The sequence below is a fragment of the Protopterus annectens genome, chromosome 7.part0 (assembly GCF_019279795.1).
Source record: "Protopterus annectens isolate FY-2018-M chromosome 7.part0, PAN1.0, whole genome shotgun sequence".
NCBI classification, from domain to species: Eukaryota; Metazoa; Chordata; order Ceratodontiformes; family Protopteridae; genus Protopterus; species Protopterus annectens.
In genome coordinates, this window is record NC_056739.1 from 1,645,001,176 (window position 1) to 1,645,018,128 (window position 16,953).

Sequence of the window (16,953 nt, forward strand, 5' to 3'; positions counted from 1 at the left end):
GGTGGTGTAGAGTATGTAGGAAAAACCAGTGGGATAGGTGTTTGCATAGTTTCTAATAGTGGTTTGGGCTGGGCTGGTCTGCTGCCTGTGTAATTGGCTGATTCTGATACATTTCACCTGCCAGCTATGCTATTTCTCCTAGATTACCTTCCTACTGCTGTTTTCCCTTCCCATTGCCTTCCTGTTTAAGCCCAGGGGCACGCCATGCAAACACAGTGCTCAAATGTGCACAGAGCTGCTATTTCCTGGTTTACTTTTTTTTTTCCTTTACAATGCAGTGCGCAGCATGCACACCCGCTTAGGCAATGTAAAGAGTGCTAAGCAGCCTCAGACACATCCCCTTGCTTAGCTCTGCTAAGCTAAGGGCAAACCGGAGCCACAGGGCTCCTATCAGCTTACAGTATGCCTGACACCCCCCCCCCCTAACTCCTAGGCTTGCACCAAGCTATTCCTACTCTTACACTGTTGGGTGCTGACTAGCATGCAGGGGAAATCTGGGATTCAGTATCATTCCCCTCATTTGCATAGGATTGCCTGCTGATGCATAGTTAGTTACATGTCCCACACTGAGCCTCCCCCTTTAGCAACCACTATTCACTGACCGTGTTGTTCTCTGCCTGCCATTGAGTATAATGGCAAAATAGTGATTTTGGTTAGAATGCTTATTTTAGTTTTTTTTTTCTTATTTTTTGCCTGATCCCATTTGCGTGCCACTGCCCTATGCTTAAAAAGCCGAGATTGGCTAAAAAAAAAAAATAAAAGTTGATATTTTTATTCTTGCAAGTGTTTTCCATGCCAATGGCCTTATATTTGTCCATTGGCATGCTTTCTGCATAATATCCACCCTTTATTTGGAGCTGTTATGGCTCTGTTTTGTAGTTTGCAGAAATGTACTCCTTTACTGGCAGAGTACATTTCTGCAGATTACACTAGCCCTGCATGGCCGGCTTCCAGCTTCCTGGATCACAAATTCACCTCATTTGCATGGATTTCTCCTGCAAATGGGGTAATTTAGATACAGGGGCTGAGTCCGTGCAGGACTAGTGCAGGAGCACTCATGCACGTCCCTACAGCTTATTTCTGGATCGCACGGCAGACATATTGCCTGCTGGAGCTCCTGCACTAGTCCTGCACACTGTGCAGGGCTTTCTGAATCTGTGGGGCAATCTTTATGGCCTGGACACAGTAATTTAATTTCAGAACATTTTTCAATGTTAGCTGCAGCTGGTTTGTGATTAACCTCTTCTCTTCTCTTCTAGTATCCTCTGTTAAAACAAATACATTTAATTCAGTTACAATACAGTCAGGACCCACAGTTGATACATTATTAACACAAGGAACTTTATAAATACATTTTCAACATGAGCATCTGTACAAATCAGTTTGATATACAAATGACATACAATTCTTTACAAAATTTCAGCTATCTGTGTTAGCATATGTTACACATCCACATATTTAGAAATAAATATAAATATATAGAAATGGAAAACAGACAAGAAAATGGCATAGCATATCCTCTGAGTCATTGAGAAAGGGATCATATACTGATAAAAGGGACTAGAGTATGCTGATTTACCTATATGTTTACATTGAACCATTGGCTGAAAGGATAAAGTTCAAGAGTTTAATGTTGCTGTGAGTTTTGATGCAATGTACTGCATTGTGCAAGTCGATTGTGAGCTTTTCATTCTCTACCTTTTCTTCTCTGTGGTGCAAGCATGGGGCTGGTAGATATCATTTTTTGGGGAGCTTGCCCTGTTCAATAAAAGATTTTTTTTGTTGATTTTAAGTTTTTTTCAGCTCACAGTTTTGGTACATAATTTGCTATGAGCAAGCTGAAATGTCAGTCAAAACTATAATATGTCAAATGTAAATTGGAGCACAGTTACACGCAAGCCTCATGTTCTAGAATGGTGAGGTCTCACACAATTAGTACCCGATTCTATTCATGAAATGGCAGTCTTAGCCTTATTGTCTTCATATGGGAAGAGAAAAAGGACCTCAGATCTTCATGATGGGAGAGAACAGGGATCTTAGATCTGGAGGAGAATATGCAAATTAAAACTGGAGAGTCTGCACTTTAAGGTACGGGCTCTAATTGTTATCAGCACCACATGGGTTCTATCAATGAATAACTATTTGATATAAAAGTGAGGCAGAAACTCATAATGGGGATGCATCAAAACTTTTATCACAGAAGTAATAAGTCTAAATGTGAAATTAATTGCAGGTTGGACAGAAGGAAGGGAAGACTTTTATTACAGAAGTAATAAGTCTAAATGTGAAATTAACTGCAGGTTGGACAGAAGGAAGGGAAGACACTGGCTCTCAGTCGAGGTTACTTCAAATGTGAAGAAGAAATATTTATATTCTTTCAGAAGAATAAGCAAATACAGAAGGAAGATGTGGAATATACAAACTGAAAAAAGAAGCACAATCATTAAAAAATATATTTGAAATTAAAATAATGCATTAAAATTTCTTCTTTGCCAAAAGAGTTGGCTACTGGATATGTTCAGATTCATGTGATTGCTTTCCCTGTTAATTAGAGTCACCGGCAGTATATCAATAGTCCTTCCCCCACAAAATACAGGGGGTCCGTAATGAGGCCCAAAACTAAATGGGGGTTATAAAATTGCTCCCTAAGTTGGTAAAAATATTTTTGGACCTCATTCCAGATCAGCTGTACATGTGGGTTATAAAATTGCTCCCTAACTCAGTAAACATATATATGGACAAAACCATTTGTACACTTAACATTTTTATTTTTTAATGTATATGCTATTTCAAATGTAAAAAAAAATGTTTACTCCTAGAGTACCTTCAAATTACCTTCAGCACTTCACCTAGTACTTTGTAATGCAGAGATTCCATCTTAGTTGGTCCAGGGACCATCTGTTCGGCATTTCATCAGTAGCAATGTTGCTGTGCTGTATGAGCACATCTATTGTTTGCACAAAAGATCACCTTTCTTAGCCAATTTGCTGTTCTCCACAGTGAACTGCATACACATTATTTTGGCATTGATTTTATACCTGAGGTTAATGCAATGGGTATCTGGAGAAAATGTTGGCAGGACATTCTCCCCACCTGCAAACTGTGCTTACCTATGCTTGTTAGAGAATTTAATTGGTAGCTGTTTTCAGGCTGTACTTGAACTAACAGGCAATAATTCATAAATTTTTATTCTTATTCCAAACAGCAGTTTATTACTAGCATAAATTCATTTTGGTAATCTAAAATAACATGATTAGGAATATTTGCTCTTGCTCCTCTGGACTTAAAAATGTCTTATCCTATCCTCCTTGTAAAAGATCGGCTATCCTATTTTCCTTGTAAAAGATCGTGCAGACTGAGGGTGGTGATGTCGTCACCAATGGCTTCCAATCAAACTTACCTTGTGTAACCTATGATCTTATGGGACTTTTAACAAGTACATTTCTGTGAGTGTGATGACTACATTTCAGATAGCCTGGGCTCAAGTAACAGCAACATCATTTAATTATGTGTCACTTGCATTTACAGTTGCTTCATGATAACTGATGTGTGTTACTCTCCTATATTGCCAGAGATACTGAAAATCATGGAGATAAACATATTTACATCCCATGTTAACTTGACTAAGTTGGTTTGTGCAATCATAGGATCAGGCTATTTTGTAAAGGTTCTGCTTTTGTGATATTACAGTGGGACCTATTCAACCATCTCATATGCCTGAAATGCATGCTTTCTGAAAAGTAAGAGTGGGGTTGGCATAATGGATAATGTCTTGGCCTTATAGATTCAAGCTGCAGGTTTGATTTTGACTTCTGGTACTTGGCTAGGCTTAAAATAGCCTGCAGACTGTTAGCCTAGGATAAATCTATGAATGATTACTGCTAGAAGACTATTTAGCAGATAGTAGTGTATGATCAAAAAAAAAAAATAGTAATTGTGATAAAAGATGGCATTCTCATAACATAGCTACCTCTGTTTATTTTTTTCTGCAGTCACCAGCTGCCAATAGTATTAGATCAGGAAAGATAATCCATAAAATGTTAGTAAACTAATTAGAAAGATTTGGAGATGGTCCTAGACTGGCAGAAAAGTTGAAACATAAGCTAGTCAATAAGATGCAGATGGTTATAGTAAGAAAAGGTCAGTTATGGATTAATGGCAACTAGCGGTGCACTATGGGAGTCAGTGCTAGGTTTGGCCATTTTCCTAATCTTCCAAGTAACATAACACAAGATATGGAAAAGTTTGCTTTCTTGTTGATAATTGTAAGCTATACTTTGTAATATAAAACACCTTTGATATTCTCATTTGTTTCTTTCTATGTTTTATGTTGATGTTATAATTGCTTTCAGGCTCAGGTCTTGTCTGGAAAATGTCCTGGGCCCAACTCACTTAACCAATTAAAAATAAGAATGAAAATAAATATGCAATAGATGGTACAGAAAGGATATAAAGAGGCAGGATGGATGGCCTGAACCTTGACAGCTTAAATTTGTTGAAAAATTTGGAAAACCATTCACCTGAAAAACTGAAACTAAGAAGGAAGAATACAACCTGAGGAAAGTTAATAACAGCAATAAAGGAGGAATAGGACATGGGGAAGTCATATGAGCGGAACTCAACAGTAACAAGATCAGCTGCTGCAAATATTGGATGTACAAGAAGAAATACCAAAGAAGAACATGAGAAGCTATTCATTTTTATAGGCCGCTGACATAACCCCATCTGCGGTATTGTATGCAGTGCTGGAGACCTCAATGTAAAGATTTAGAAAAGAAAGGGACGCTTCAGAACAGGCAACCAAATGGTGTACAGTATATAGCAGAAACCATATAAAGAGTGTCTCAAATAGCTTAAAGTGTATAGTTTTAACAGAAGGAGGCAGAGCAGAGACGCAAGTTCTCTTAAAGACTTCAAGGATGTAGATCCTTAAAAGTGAGTGAGTGAGAGAGAGAGAGAGAGAGAGAGAGATAAAGAGGGAGAGAGAAATACAGATAGAGATTACGACAAAAGGTTGCATAGTAAAGTACCAATAAGCTCATAGGAGTTGAAAGGATGTATTATTTCACAAAAGAATGGTGGATAATTGTGAAAGCATTCATAAAAATTGAGTAGTGTTAAAACTAATGCCTGTATTTAAGAATGCATGAAACAGAGTTAAGACTATCTATAGAGAAGTTGGGGGGGGGGGGGCTGTTGGATTAATAGAATGTGCAGCTCATCTACTAATCAATGGGAAGGCCAGACAGACCATGTTTTTCCTTTCTTTTGACAATCTATTTTTCATGTTTTTCATGTTTTCTTAATCTACATAGGGCAAATGTTGACCTAATAAGCAAATACTTGTGTAGTGAGAAAGTCTGGGTTATCTTTTTATTCTCCTAAAACCTGCCCATAGGCTACCCTATCCAGGAAGTTTTATGTCAGTAACAAGGGACTTCATGATCATTAGTGGGAAATCTGCAAACTAATGTAGTTGTATTTGAGAAATGATTCATACTTTTTTAATGAAAATATGTCAATGGAAAGAGTATGCCATGGTTCTTAGCATAGCTCTCAACTGTCCATGTTTTCACAGAATATCCATATTTTTTCTGGCAAATCACTGGTAAATCATTGAGGGCTGAAGTCAGAAAATAATGGCAGATGTGATTTTTTCAGACTTCCTTCAGAAAGTTCATGCTAATGCAAAACCTGTTTTTCTATCAACTTTCTAAGTTTGTAAGAGCAATATTTAAAAAGTGTCCCTATTTTTGGGCCTTTGTCCCCCCATTATGTGTGGCTTTGTCCAGATTTCTTGCTGTAAGAGGTTGAGAGGTATGCTTAACAGTGAGGCAAGCATGCTTCTGATATCACTCATGGGGTGCACTAGTTCAGTGCAGTTAGTGATTATATTGTGGAAATGGTAATAAATTAATCTACAAGAAGGCACTATTAATTTATTAGTGTGTGCTAACCAATATTATGACAAATTTCCCAATAAAAAACAGTACTCCAAGGGACACTTTAACACCAATGAATCCATCATAAAAGCTGAAGATTATTGGAAGCTCTGTATTAAATAATGAGAGGAAGCCTGGTGCAGTCTGTATGCTGACAAACATGTTCAGGATAAGCCGAGTTTATAGCAGTTAATGAAACCGGGATGTACCCAAGCATTTACAACGTGACCTTTTGGTCTGAAGTATTAAGTTATAGTGCTATTGCAGTACGACTTAATGGCTGTGATTTGACTCTTTGTGTAGCTAATTGAATTCATTTTGTTTTACCACCCTGTTACGGTGCTGAGCGATAGCTGACTCCCTACATTTATAACAAGTGAAAAGCCAGGACAGTCCTTAAATGTAACACTGTGGGACACCTTACTCATGACATATATTAGTAAACATTGTAGATGGCATGAAGTCTCAAGCAGCAGGGATGTCTAAGAAGCTACACACAGTGCAACCAAGAAACCTGTATGACAGTAGCTTGTGCAGCAAAACATACATTTTATTATTTTTTTTCCTGAATCCAAAAGAAGTCTTTCTCGCTCTCCTTGGTATTAAGCAATTTGTTTATGCTAAAGTGTGCATAATCAGAAATTATATTTGTATGTGTGTGCACGCATGTTATCTTTTTTTTTTAAGAGTATGACCAGTGAAATGCCAATGTGGTGATACTTTTTGTTTGCGTTGGGGAGGTATGTATAATGAGTGGGGTTATGCTGCTGGCTTTCTCATGTGCTATACAAGTTGGACTGAAGGTTCATTATAGCTAGCAATGCCTATGTTTCCAGTCCAGAAATATGTCATGAAATTCAGACTTAGAACTGCAAATCACAAACTACAGATGTATGTTGAGGCTGCAGCTGCTGTGTGTGTAACTCCTATCCAACAAGGGTCTTATCCAACTGAGAACTACTAGAAAGGGGAGAAAATGTCAGGCAAATGTCACAGAACAGTCAGTTGGCTATAAGGACAGGCTTCACGTAAAAGTCAGACGTCTACTGTATTCTTGGCAGTGTATTAGTATTGAGTATAGCTGGAGTTAAGACTGTCTTATATGACCTGCAAAGTCATTTAAGAGTCAGAAGACAGATTTGTTTTATTGAGAATGTACTGTACAGGTATAACACTTGAAAGTAAACAAGCAGGAAAAAAAAAAAAAAGACAAGAGTGAGTTAGTGTTTGTTATTGAAGATGAAATACTCAACAGTGGGGTTTATTCTTTTGGACTGAGAAGAGGGTTGAACTTAAAAAAGAATGATGTCAAGGCTATTATTAGCTGGCCACCCCTTTAATTCTATCCTTACCTGCATTTTGCAAGTCCTTTTTGCAGAGTTTTCACTTATCTGTCAGTATTAGATGTTGCTCGCCTCTCTGTCTCTTTCTCTTACTCCTCATCCTTTCTCTTGTTGGGGTTGGTATAACGGTTGGGATGTTTGCTTCAAAAAATGTACAGGTTTTGGTTCTCATCTTTGGAAAGGAAATCGCCTAGGCTTCAAATGGTTCACAAGGGCAGCTTACTTAGTTCTTATGTCTAAAATAACTACAGCTTATGTGCAAACAGTGTGTAGTGATGAAACAATGCTCTGGTAAAAAATATGCTTTAATGACAAGCTAAAAAAGCTTTCGCAGAAATGGTTCTCCAGGTCAAACAGCCATAAGCCAAGCAACAGACTTTTCAAAGTTAAAAGCAGTCATGTGGTACAATTACATCTTCCATTACAGGGAAGAGCTTTTAAACATTTAAAGATACAGTACTTGATATGACTCAAAAAGTGCATACAGTCAAGCAGCATTCCTTCCCTAAAAATAACAACTATATTTTTATACATAAGTTAAAACAGTTGTGTCATCTGTCCCTAGTTTTATTTTCCTAGCAATGGAAGTAATGGCAGGGGTAGTGAGAGAGTCATTTTAGAGATCACTTGAGGTGAGGACTCCCAACACCTCTTTTCTCAGATGTAGATGGGGAATGATTTATAAAGAAATATGAAGTTTAAATGAAAACTGAGATATGAGAAAAACTAAAGAAGAGCGGAACCAAAAGGGAGAGAGGAGAAATAGGGGAGAAGAATTGCGTGAAAGCATAATGACTAATGAAGGAAAGTAAAGTACTGCTAACAATATAGGGCAGACAATTAAGAATCACTTGTAAGTGATAATCTCACACCAAGCAGCATGATGCAAGAAAAAGAGTAGAGTCAGATAACTGCTAGAAATGTGAAGTAAAACAGGCAGAACTAAAATGTATGTTTTGGAAGTGTGAATGAGCAAAGCAAGTCACAGTAAGTGAGAATAGAGTAGACTAGGGTAGAATATTAAGGAGAAGATTATAGAAATTCCATAACAGATGTAAGTTATACATACTAAGACAGAACATACTTTAGGAGGGAAGCCGGTAAGAAGACAAATACTAATAATGGGGGAGGGGGTTAAATAAAGCAAGAAGGCAGGTAAAAAAACAAAAGGCCGAGAGACCTGGGGACCAATAATACACGTATAATGGGGGGAGGGGGAGGTCATAACAGGCAAAACTGATTAGTAGGGGAGAAAACGTTTTGAAAAATTTGCATGAGCTGACAAGAGATATGAGATAAGCACCAGGTGAAATGAAGAATGATTGGAACAAAATAACTAGAGTAAGAGAGATTGTGAAAAAGATAAGGAGAAGAAAAATAACAAAAGGAGAACAGAGGAGCGGTGGGTACAAGGACATGGACAACAATAATATGATGCAGTTAGCCACACATTAATATATATATATACACATATATATATATATATATATATATATATATATATATATATATATATATATATATATATATATATATATATATACATATATATAGTAAGATGATACATGAAAAAGATGAACTTCTGAAATGAGTGTGCATAGTGTGCTTTCTAAAGTGTGTTCTAAAGTTTAGAGACTATCTTAAGAAATGATGGGACACCTCCAGGGCTGTACATATATATATATATATATATATATATATTTCTGTTAGAAAATCTAGTGCAGGAAACCAAAATCTTTCTTCTGGCTGCCAGATCGAGAGTTATAACTTCCTCTAGAGTCTTCTACTGATTTGTTGTTTCCCATTTCCTTGGATACTGAATTTTTCAGTTTGGATTATTTCACAGCTTGGATCTAGTTTTTGGATGAGATGTGGATTTCACTACTTAGTGCTACTGAAAAAAGAAGAGAGACATGTATGACTGTTGCACCAAGTACTAATGTCATATTGAACTACTATACCTACTTGTGAGACTCTTACATTTAGTCACATGCTGTGACCTAATTGGAGGGATTCTATATTTGCTGTTTGTGAGACAGGGATCAAGAATAATTGGTATAGAAGCCAGAGTGGATGGATTCTGATAAAGTATTCCATTGATTGGTTCGGCTGGTGCCAGTTTCTTTGGGTGCTGCCTTCCTTTTAAATGTGGACCTCTGTGGAGCTTGGTGCTCTTTTTGCTAAGTTTTGCTCAGCACTGTAGCCAACAAGTATCTGCTTTCACTTGGTTATCATGAATCACTTTATAGCGGGACCAACAGTCTTTACTTTGAAAGTGGCACCAAGATAAGGATGGTTTATACAGATTCTCCTCTTAGCTTTGATCACAAGTACATCATGTAGTCCTTCTGGAACAAGGTAAGGTTATTCAGTTTTTTTGAAAGGATCTTGCATTCATGGAATGTTACAGGTGATATTCAAGTGAGATGACCCATTGATTTAAATCCTATAGTGCCTTGCAGTAGTGGGGAGCTGCTTTTAAATATTTAACCAAGAAGAGACTGCTTGCTGTAGATCAGCAGAAGTTTAACTGTGAAAAGACACTTTGTCTTAAATCTTGAGACATTTAACTGTGTTTTTACCCTTTTCTTAAATCATGCACATACTGGTACTAGCGATAATTTATCTTGTGTCATTCGACTGTGTATTGGCAGAAATTTACCTTGTGACATTAACTGTATAGTGATCACACCATACCTGTCAACCTCTAAGTGCAAGAAATCTGGAAAAGACTGACAAAATGGGGGGACAAAGGCCCAACAATAGGGACAGATTTTAAATATTGTTTTTGAAAACACAGGAAGTTGCTAGAGTAATTGGGTTTGTGTTAGCATACATTTTCTGAAAGATCTGAAGCCCGAGACTCAAATTCATTTCATTATTTAGTGACTTCAGTCCTCAGATCATCCTAGTGATTTTCCAGAAAACCACAATTTTTATGAGGGATAGACCAAAAACATGAGGTAAAATCTGGACAGTTGAGAGGTATGAATCCCACTGTTAAAGACTCTGGATGAAGTATAAAGACCCTAATGCTCAGATGGTGACTTTACAGGACTCAGCGGTGTGTGAATTGTTGATTAAAAATTATTGTGTATCTTTTTGGTAACTTGATTAGAAAATATTGTGCATCTTTTGTTCTGGTATTTGCAGAACTGCTTTATTTATGATAATATATGAGATTCTGGATTACTGATGCCCACATTGCTTGGAAAGTAAGGCATAGGTCTTCTCTTAGGAGCCTGAAAGACACAGAAAAGATGGGCAGTGCTTTTAGGCTTCTCTGGTAGCTTAGTGATGTTAAGCCTATGATACCCTTAGTTAGGTTTTGCCACTGTTTGATATGTCTGTTGAGGTTCGTAGTTGATCAAATCCTTTCTGAATATAAAGGGATAATACTCTCCTTTAATCTGGATGATATTCCCTTGGTGAACAGCTGCTCCAAGTAGAAGGGTTTTGTATAGGGTCATAGGTTCATAGGAAGTTACTTGGCTAATGGCCCTAGAGTCTTTTCAAGCCTAGCCATGTTATACCAGTGTTCCCTGAATGACCAGATAGATGGTCTATATTTGCAGTGCTAGTCTAGGATCATCACTAACTGCCCCTGTCCATGAGGTATATAGGTGCCACACCTGGGTGAATTTATGATCTCCCATCCAGTTGTCCAAGTTGCACTTAAAAAGGACCATTGAGGAGCTCTGCTTCAAGTGAATTGGGAGTTTATTCCAGAGGAGCGGCAATCTCTGAGAGACATATCTGTCTGTCCAGCATGTCCTGTTAATGTCACAGGCTAGGTTAAATCCCCTGGAGCAAGTGAATCTTGTCCCATTTGACTTGTGGATGTGCAGCATTTCCATTAGGGATGAGTCAGAGACTGCTCTGTAGGTCAGGCACAGGTAACCTCTCAGCAGCCTATAAGATACAGAGTACAGTGACAGGGCTTTCAGTCTATCAACATATGTCTTGTTTTGAAGGGCCTGAATTTTCTTTGTGAGAAATCTCTGTGGTCTCTCCAGCTGCTGCAGGTATCTGGTGAGGTACAAACAGAAGGGAGCATTGTACTCTATTAGTGGTCTGATGAGGATCGAGTATAGAGGAGTTATAAAAACTCTAGTTCTGGATGTGATCCCCTTACCTATGACATGTGTGACATAGAAGGCTTTCCTTACCACTGTGGACACATGGTGATCGAAGTTTAGCTTGCTGTCAACCTGTGTTCCCAAATCCCACACCACTTGTTTAGAGCTTAGGGGGGTACTGTCTACATTGTAATTTGCAGGGACTTCCTTTTGCCAAAGGGGATAATACCTTTGGGGTATAACTGGTGGGGACAGGGGGGTGGAGTTTGCACCAAACCTGTCAGGTAGGAGGTTGGCAGTTTCTTCAGGATCAGTATGAGTGGTACCATCCACTTGTAGTTCAGCACAAAGCTGGGCCTTCCCTTGTAGATTTTGGACATAGCTAAAGAATGCCTTATGATTATCCTTAGCTAGGGATTCTAATTTAGCTTTATAATTAGCTTTAGAAGCCTTTACAAAATATCTGGTTTGCTTGTTTAAGCTGTGGAGGGTGTTCTTCCTCTGCTGAGTTGGTTCCCTCTTGTTCTTAGACATCATTTTTTTCCTCTTGTTATATAACCTATTTTCACCTGAGGTCCACCAGGGTGGCTTGTTTTTTCATGAGGACCTTGGTTTTGATCCATTCAGATACTGCCGAGTTTATACAGCTGTATAAGTGTTTATACAGGGCATTTGAGTACACCTCTGCATAGCAGTCTTTTTTGTTTATATTAGCAGGGGGTTTGAACTATTTATACCATTGGTTAGTAGGCTGTAGTCTACTTTGGAGAAATTGTTTATGTTTTAGCTCCGGGGGGGGGTTCAGGTCCAATTGTTACTTTGAATGACACAGATTTATGATTGGACATTACCAAGGAGGGAAACAGACAGGGGGTAGTGTATTGCTCCCCCCATGTTGGTGAGTACTACGTCTAGGACATTTGAGCCCCTTGTGGGGGTACAGACTATCTGTTTCACAGCATTTGTATTGACAAAGCCCAGGAGCTTCAGGGTGAGCATGTTTGTGCTTGTATATGTCTCCCAATCGATAGAAGGATAGTAGAAATCACCCATGAACAAGGTGTTTGGCTGTATAGCAAGTGACTGTAGTAAGTCCAGGTAGGTAGTATGTTTCTCTTGGTTCATGGAGGGGGATCTTAGCTATCAATGATGTGGAAGGGGGTTTTACCTACAGTTAGTTGGACTTGGAGTAGCTCAAGAGAGTCATACTGTTTAACCAGTCTCGAGGTGTATTTGTCTTTAATGAAGATGGATACACCTCCAGCTTTATTTTTTTCTTATTTGTTTTAGGTCTGAATGTGTAGAAGACATTGTAGCTTTGCATGGCTGAGGTCCTGTCTGCAGCCTTGAACCATGTCTCAGTGACTGCATATACATCAGCATCTTCCAAGGTGAGGAGAGCTCCCATGGAGTGCAGTTTCATGTTTAGACTCCTGGCTTTAAGCAGCGTAACCTTGAGTTTGTCACAGGTGGATATTTTTGCATCAGAAATTATGTTGTTTTGACATTGCCTAAAAAGGCACATTGGGGGAGGCAAGTATCTTGCCAGTAACCAAAAACCAAGAGGTGACAGGAGAAGGCCATCCTTGATGAAGCAGAGTGTTCTGTCAACCATGTCTTCTCAGGCTGACAGATACTGGATCCCCTTGGATTGACACCAGAAGCTAAGCCAATTGTTGAAGTTAATAATCTTTTGTGTATATATTGAGGCATCATCCTGGGTGAAGGTAGAATGCTGCTTAGGGCTAGGGACATACCTGCCTGGGACACATAATCTGAGAGTTCAGGCATGTCTGTCTTCATATAGTCTAGAGAGGTACATCTCAAGTTATTCACCCCAACATGGACTATGACAGAGTCACAATGGCGCTTGTTGTTGAGAGACTTGAGTCTGTGCATGATTTGACAGATCCTGGCAGCTGACAGGCAGCTAACAGTGACCTTCTCCTTGTCCAGCCTGGTGAGGGAGACATCTGTGTGTCTCACTATGGAGTTGCCTATGACCAGGACATTTGGTTTTGAATATTTTGCCTTACAGGCTTATTAACTGAGATACTGGTGTGGGTGTTATTATGTGTAGTTGATTATATTGGCTCTGTAGTGTATGCCATAGGTTTGCACTTGGGAAGTCTGTGAACTTTTGGTAGGCTTCTAGTGATTACCTATGTGTATGTAGATTTATGGGTTGTGAGCTCGTTATGCGCAAGAGGTAAAGTCTGTGTGCTGGCAACCTGTTTGATGTCTGGTTTGCTATTGCATGAGAGAGTTGATTCTAAATACATAGTGTAAATACATCTCTCACATATTGTATTTGTTTGTTTTTGGAGTAAGTGGTCGTCAGTCTACATGAGGCAATTACTACATTGCCTCAGGATGCCCATGTCAGTCAGGCTGGCCGGAGAAATGGTGGGAAACTGACCATCCATTATGACTGGTTCATACTGTAATTACTAATGGGGAGTGGGCTAGTTAGATCAAGTTTTGCTCTAGGATTAACAAAGTGGTCTATTCTGTAGAAGGCTAGGGTTGAAAAACTGTGACAATGCTTCTTAGTGTGCAACTGAGTTGCTCGCAGTGCAGCAGGGGAGTTTTTCGAGGGTTCACTAGCTGATATCTAGGGAAAATTGTCTTTCTAGGCATTTGCATCTGCACACGTCAGTACTAAGCCCTGTTGCATGGTGTGCAGCTACTCACAAAAGTGAGGCTTACCTTTTGAACAAATACTGATAACTTTACATGGATAAAATGATTGTTTATCATGGATGAATGTAAATATTGTAAATAGTTTGTTATTGTTTTATTGTATTTGTTATATGTATGTTTGTGTATGTTTATAATGAAAACAAAATAAAAATGTTTTTGAAGAAAAAAAAGTGAGGCTTAAATACAAGCAAATTTAAACAGTTTTAACTCAAACTAAATAATAGAAAAGCTCAAAACTGAGCCTTTCTTTCCAGCAATTCCCCCACTCAGATGTGTCCTGAGCAACACATTTCTGCCATAAGAGTGCAGGGAGGCCCTCTTAATGTAAGATGGATGGCTTTAGTGTTCAAGTGATACCAAACAGTCTAGATTCAGCAAGTCTGAATCTAGCCTGTGCTATATAAGGCAGGAGTACTTGAAAATTCAAAGTGTAGAATAAAACAGTCTCAACAGCAAAAACAGCAGAAATGAAGCAGCAGTTTAGTTAAATACAGTTTTCAAAGTGCAATACAGGCTTAAAATATACTTATTTTTCAGTTGAATTCAGTGGATAGCTTGGATTTCAGTTAAGATTCACACCAGATCTCTGGCTAAGGTTACCAAATTCTAAACAGCTCCGGTAAACTGAGTGCAAACCTTTGCAAATGCGAGGCTTAAATACAAGCAAAGTTAAACAGTTTTAACACAAACTAACCAGTAGGAAAGCCCAAACTGAGCCATTTTCCAGCATCCCCAACTCAGATAGGTCCTGAGTTACACACTTCTGCCGCAAGTATGCAGGGAGGCCCTCTTAATGTAAGATGGCTGGTTTTAGTGCTCAAGTGTGCTATATGATATCCAAAGAAAAGCGAATTATCAACCCAGGTTCCCCAGGTCTTTAACTACATTTTCATTTTGAAGTAGGGTATTGTCAATATTATATACTGGAAGGATGTTGGTTTTTTTTGGCAAATCTGACAATGTTGCCCTTGTTAGCATTAATTAAAGACCATTCTCAATGCACCAGGCATTTATAAATTCAAGTTCCTGCTGGAAAGATTTTATTGCAGACAGGGCTTTTACAATTACTCCAGTATGCAGTCATCTGCAACCTTGGTTAGCCACAGGTTTTGATTTTTAATCTGCAATTCAGAAAAGTAAATAATGAACAAAAACAGTCCCAGAATTGAGCCCTGCAGGACACCACTGGTCACCTTCATGTTCTCTGATGCTGCGCTTGCCACTCACACTTTGGGGGTTCTGGCTTTAAGCCAATTTGCTATCCATCTTACCACATAGGGGTCTATTTGTAACTTGTTTAGTTTAGTAATTATGCATGCTTGAAGGATGTTGTCAAATGCTTCACCAAATCAGCGTAAGCTGTGTGTGCAGTGTGACCACTGTCAATGACTTCAGTTACCCTCTCAAAGAAGTTAACCAAGTTCATTAGACAGGTTCTGCCTTTTACAAAGCAAAGGGCTGCAAATCTTGCCTGATAACATTTTTAATGTTGATGTTAATCAAGTCTATTATAATGTGTTTATTTTGTGCCCTTATAAATGAGACTCAACTGGCTGATGGGTTTATAATTTCTGCAGTAGGATGGTGGGCCAGCTTTATAGAGTAACATCACTAGTACTGTGCACCATACTTTTGGGACTGAGCCTGTAGCCAGGCTCAGGTTAAATAGATTGCATAGAGGTCCTGCCAGTGTGTGTTTGGTACTGCTTATCAATCAGCTGGGTATTTTATGTGGCCCCCAAGGAGGAAGTGCTCTTAGTCTTGGGCAGAACTTTCAGTACATGTTCTTTGGTAATGAGGGGGTTTGAGAGTGACACTGTAGGGATTACTGATCTTTGAAACCTGGCTTGGTACTAGGTCATGTATACAAATTTGGAGTGACTCCCATTATAAGCCTCTTTTCACTCTGGGACATACCATTTTTTCAGCTGGAGCTTAAACAGAAAATGCTGAAGAATTAAAAGCTTAATGGAAAAGGAGCATTTGACCCATGTTTTGTTTGTGTATGTGTGTGTGTACCCAAGTGTGTTCAAGTATACACAAGTGTCACTTGTATACAGGCTGCTAAGAACTTATGAAAAGTTCCCAGTAAATGGCAAGCAAGAAGGCCTGCAGTACAAAAGTATATGGCTCACTCACTATTAAAGTACATTTTGATTCATCCCACAATGACTATAATCTATTAAGTGACAGTGAAGATAATACATCACACCATATTTCATACAGTCATCTCATTTCCTACTTCTAACCTGCTGAGCCAGCTTCTCTTCTCACCCCCCAATACACCCAATGTATATCATCTTCTCATACCTCTCATCCTCTTTGTGTAAGAAATCTGGACAAAGCCTAAAATAATGAAGAGACAAAGCCTCAAAAATAAGGACAGATGTTTAGATATTGCTCTTAGAAACTTAGAAAGTTGCTAGAATAAAAGGTCTTGCATTAACATTCATTTTTCTGAAGCCCATGAAGTTAGAAATCTTAAATGCACGTCATTATTTACTGACTGTAATCCTCAGCGATTTGCCAAAAAAAAAAAATACAAAAATCTGGACACCTGAAAAAGTCTAGAGAGTTGAAAGGTATGTATCTTCTCTCCCTAGTCTCTTCTGCTCCTTACTTCAACATTCCTAAGTGGCCTTCCACATAGCAAGCACATGGACAGTTGCAAATAATGCATATGCTATATTCTCTAAATCTGAACATTCATGTCATGCTGTGTGAATGTATATAATTGCTAACTAGAAAGCATTGCTACACTTTCTTGTACTTGCCTGTTGTATAAATATATATATATATATATATATATATATATATATATATATATATATATATATATTCTGTCATACTTTCATTGCTATTCTCTCTCTGAGCTAAGTGTATAAA